Genomic DNA, 5,586 nt, shown 5'->3' with positions numbered 1-5,586 from the left:
TCCATATATATCCGTTAGTATACTGTATTGGTGTGTTTCTTTCTGGCTTAATTCACTGTGTATAATTGGCTCCAGTTTCATCCACCTCATTAAAACTGATTCAAGTGTATTCTTTTTAATGGCTGAGTAATACTCCATTGTGTATATGTACCACAGCTTTCTTATCCATTCACCTGCTGATGGACATCTAGGTTGCTTCCATGTCCTGGCTATTATAAACAGTGCTGCAATGAACATTGGGATACACATGTCTCTTTCAATTCTGGTTTCCTCAGTGTGTATGCCCAGCAGTGGGATTGCTGGGTCATAAGGCAGTTCTGTTTCCAGTTTTTTAAGGAATATCCACACTTGCACCTCATTTACTTTGTTCTTGGTTCCCTTCAGTGTATTTTTAATCTCATTTCTTGCATGTTTATTAAAGATTGTTTATTCTTCTAGGTTCTTGTTAAACGTTTTTTGCATCTTCTCAATCTATGCCTCCAGTCCATTTATCCATTTCTCCATTTTTTTTTTCAAGATTTTGGATCATTTTTACTGTCATTATTCTGAATTCTCTTTCAAGTAGACTCTGCTGTGCTTCCTCGTTTGTTTGGTCTGGTGGGTTTTTACCATATTTCCTCACCTGCTGCATATTTTTCTGTCTTTTCATTGTATTTAGTTCACTGTGGAGTCTGCCCTGTGGGTGTGGCAGGATGGACCAATGCCTTGTGAAAGTTTCCTGGTTGGAGGTCATGTGTCTGTGTTCTGGTGGGTGGAGCTGGATCTCCTCTCTCTAAAGGGAAGTGCCGTGTCCAGTGGTGGGTTTTGAGGTGTCTGTGGTTTGGGTATGGCTTGGGCAGCCTGTCTGCTTATGTGCAGGGTTGTGTTCCTGTTTTGCTGAAGGATTGTCATGGTGTATTTGGACATTGTGGTTTGCTGGACTTTAGGTAGATTTGGTTGTAGTGCTGAGATGGGGGCCTTTGGGAGGGCTCTCACCTATTAATGTTCTCTAGGGTTTGCAGTTCTCTGGTGGATCAGTCTTGAGCACAGTTCTCCCACTTCAGGGTTTCAGGCCCAACCCCTGCTGTAACAACAAGACCTCACAAGCCACACAACACAGATGAAAAATCCCCAACCCTCCTGGTGAAGGCAACATTCAATAGCCCAAAACCCCCAGTGAGACTTACACCAAAGTCCTTTAATATTCCTAGGAAGGTCTCTGGACCTGTTGTGGGCAGTGTGGGATCAGACCACTCTCAGATCTGCCTTATTCCAGCTTGTACTTGCTCATAAAGTTCACAGTTTTCCTTGACGTCCACAGTCTATTCCTTGCACATATACCAGGGGGCAAAGGCCTAGGCTCATTCAGGGCTCATTCCAGCCCACTCTCTTGGGCTAGAAAGATGGGAAAATATGGCAGCCACAATTGTGATGTACTGGGGGCGGGGGGGTGGAGTACCTGCCAGAGATGTTATTACATCTAGAGACCTGCCAGATGTGATAATAGTCTGAAGCAGGTCATGAGTTCTTCCAGAGAAAATGACCCCAGGTTGTGGGTCCCTGAGAAGTACTAAGCTGTTTAACCTCCAAGTAAGGTGCAGACAGTAATCTGTTCCTGCCCACAGCCTGGTGGTAACTGCCACCTCTGGGGTCAGGACTGCATCAAGAGTTTTTTGTCCACTGCCTCAGGCACCCTCCCAGCTTTGGCAGTGGCAGTCACATCTAATTGCACACCTGTGTCAAAGTAGCCCTCTTAGCGGTATCCACAGCTGTCAACCTCTGCTCTCTCCCTGGGATCTGTGCCAGAGACTGAGCACCCTGCCCCCACCCTCTCTTGCAGATGGAGGCCAGTGAACTGCCTCAGCTCTACTCCATGCAGATGGAAGCTTGCTAGCTCCTTCTTAGCTAAAAGTGCTGTCTGGCAGTGACTTTTGTGGTGGATTTTCTTGTCTTCTGAGCACCCACTGTTCCACTCCACCTGGAAGTTCCACAGACCCCAGCCTCACCTGTGAGGGGTTTCCTAATGTGCGGAAACTTCCTCTTTCACAACCCCCTCAGAACCCAGGTCCTTATCCTGAAATCCTATGTCACTTTTTATATCTTTATCTTTTGCCCTACCTCCTTCCAAGGATATTGGCTTGCCTTTTGGGGAAGTTTGGGGGCTTCTGCTGTCATTCAGAAGTTTTTCTGTAGGAACTGTTCCATATTCTGATGAATTTTTGATGTATTTGTGGAGAGGCGGGTGATCTCTGCCTCTTACTCCTCCATCTTCTTCTGTCTCTGTATGACCCATTTTATATTTTGAAAATTAATCCCTTGTTGGTCACATGGGAAAATACCAAATATTTTCCCCCAGTCTGTAGGTTATCTTTTCATTTAATTGATGCCTTGCTGTGTTAAAGGTTTTAAGTTTGATTAGATCCCATTTGTTTATTTTTGCTTTTTTTTTTTTTTTTTTTGGCCTTTGGATACTGATCTAAGAAAATATTGCTACCATTTATATCAAAGATAATTTTGCCTATATTCTTTCTAGGAGTTTTAGGCCTTATATTTAGGTCTTTGAAACACTTTGTGTTTATTTTTGTGTATGGTTTGAGGAAGTATACTAAAGTCTTTGATTTGTATGTCACTCTCCAGCTTTCCCAACACCACTTGCCAGAGACTGTCTTTTCTTCATTCTATATTCTCACCTCCTTTGTCAAAGATTAATTGACTGTCAGTGTGTGGATTTATTTCTGGGCTCTCTATTCTGTTCCACTGATCCATATATCTGTTTTTGTGCCAATACAATTTTGATTACTGTAGCTTTGTAGTATTACCTGAAGTCTGGGAGGGTTATGCCTCAACCTTTGTCCTTTTTCCACAGGATTGCTTTCACAGTTCTGCATCTTTGTGATTGCATATAAATATTAGGGTTATTTATACTAGTTCTATGAAAAAGATCAGTAATTTGATAGGGATCACATTAAATCTGTAGATTGCTTTCAGTAGTATGGCCATTTTAGTAACAGTAATTCTTTTAATCAAAGAGCATGAGATATCTATTTCTTTAAATCTTCTTCAGTTTCCCTTATCAGTGTTTTATACTTTTCAATGTATAAATCTTTCACCTCCTTGGTTAAGTATATCTCCAGGTATTATTTTTTAAGCAATTTTAATCAAGATTTTACTTTGTTACTGATATTTCATTGTTGTATAAATAAATGCAACAGACTTCTTTATATCAATTTTGTATTCTACTACCTTGTATATGCAGGTCAGGAAGCAACAGTTAGAACTGGACATGGAACAACAGACTAGTTCCAAGTAGGAAAAGGAGTACGTTAAGGCTGTGTACTGTCACCCTGCTTATCTAACTGATATGCAGAGTACATCAAGCTAGAATCAAGATTGCTGGGAGAAATATCAATAACCTCAGATATGCAGATGACACCACCCTTATGACAGAAAGTGAAGAAGAACTAAAAAGCCTCTTGATGAAAGTGAAAGTGGAGAGTGAAAAAGTTGGCTTAAAGCTCAACATTCAGAAAACTAAGATCATGGCTTCTGGTCCCATCACTTCATGGGAAATAGATGGGGAAACAGTGGAAACAGTGTCAGACTTTCTTTTGGGAGGCTCCAAAATCACTGCAAATGGTTATTGCAGCCATGAAATTTAAAGATGCTTACTCCTTGGAAGGAAAGTTATGACCAACCTAGATAGCATATTCAAAAGCAGAGACATTACTTTGCCAACAAAGGTCCGTCTAGTCAAGGCTATGGTTTTTCCAGTGGTCATGTATGGATGTGAGAGTTGGATTGTGAAGAAAGCTGAATAATTGATGCTTTTGAACTGTGGTGTTGGAGAAGACTCTTGAGAGTCCCTTGGACTGCAAGGAAATCCAACCAGTCCATTCTAAAGGAGATCAGTCCTGGGTGTTCATTGGAAGGACTGTTGCTAAGGCTGAAACTCCAATACTTTGGCCACCTGATGTGAAGAGTTGACTCATTGGAAAAGACCCTGATGCTGGGAGATATTGGGGGCAGGAGGATGAGATGGCTGGATGGCATCACCAACTTGATGGACATGAGTTTGGGTAAATTTCAGGAGTTGGTGATAGGGAGGCCTAGCATGCTGTGATTGATTCATGGGATCGCAAAGAGTCGGACATTATTGAGCAACTGAACTGAACTGAACCTTGTTGAATTCATTTATTTTAATAGTTTTTTTTAGGATTTTTAAGGCATATTTAAGATTTTCTGTATAGAATCACATATTATGCATGTAATGACAGTGTTACATCTTCCTTTCCAATTTGGATATCGTTTTTTTTCCTTTTTGTCATTGTCTGATTGTTGAATAGAACCCGTGAGAATGGACATCCTTGCCTTGTTCCAGAATTTAGTAGGAAGGCTTTCACCTTTTCAGCATTGAGTATTATGTTGCCTGTGGGCTTATCCTAAATGTTGGAATATTTTCCCCCATAGCCACTTTTGTGGGAGTTTTTATCATGAATGGATGTTGAATTGTATCAAATGGTTGTTCTGTATCTGTTGAGATAATCACGTGTTTTTTGGTCTTTCAATACTGAGGTGTATCACATTGATTTTGTATATGTTGAACCAACCTTGTAACCTTGGAAGGAATACAACTTGAGCATGGTGTATGATCCTTTTTGTATTGTTGGATTCAGTTGGTTAAATTTTTGTTGAGGATTTTTGTATCTGTATTTCATTAAATATATTGGCCTGTAATTCTTTTGTAGTATCTTTGTCTGGTTTTGGTATCAAGGTGATGGTGGCTTCATGGCATAACTTTGGGAATGGTCCTATCTCTTGCATCTTTTGAAAAAGTTTAGGAAGAACATGTATAAGTTCTTTATATGTTTAGTACAAATCCCAAGTGAAGCCATCGAATCTTGGACTTTTGTTTGCAGAGTGTTTTATTATTACTATTACAGATTATATTTCACTTCTAGTGATTGGTGAGTTCAAATTATCTGCTTCTTGCTTCAATTTTGGCAGATTGCATGTTTCTAGAAACATGACTGTTTCTTCTAGGTTGCCCAATTTGTTGGCATGTAACTGTTTGTATGTTTCTGTTTTTATTTTATTCATTTTATTTTTTATTTTACTTTACAATACTGTATTGGTTTTGCCATACATCAACTTGAATCTGCCACGGGTGTATATGAGTTCCCAATCCTGAACCCTCCCTCCCACCTTCCTCCCCATACCATCTCTCTGTTCGTACTTTTTGATGATTTCTTTGTATTTCTGTGTTATTGGTTGTTATTTCTTTTATTTCTTATTTACTTTACTTGGGTCCTCTCTGTTTTCTTGGCTAACCTGGCTAGAGGTGTGTCACTTTTGTTTATCCTTTCAAAAAACTAACTCTTGGTCTTATTGAACTTTTATTCTGTTATTTTGATCTCTATTTCATCTCTGATCTTTATTATTCCCTTCCTTCTACTGACTTTAGGCATTACTTGTTCTTTTTTTCATAATTCTTTTAGGTTATAGGTTAGTTGTTTATTTGAGATTTTTCTTGTTACTCGAGGAAGGCCTATATTGCTCTGAACTTTCCTTCTAGAGCTGCTTTTGCTGCACCCCCATAGGTTTTGTTTT

Source organism: Oryx dammah, unplaced genomic scaffold (genome assembly GCF_014754425.2).
Source record: "Oryx dammah isolate SB20612 unplaced genomic scaffold, SCBI_Odam_1.1 HiC_scaffold_17, whole genome shotgun sequence".
NCBI classification, from domain to species: domain Eukaryota; kingdom Metazoa; phylum Chordata; class Mammalia; order Artiodactyla; family Bovidae; genus Oryx; species Oryx dammah.
This window is presented reverse-complemented; position numbering follows the sequence as displayed.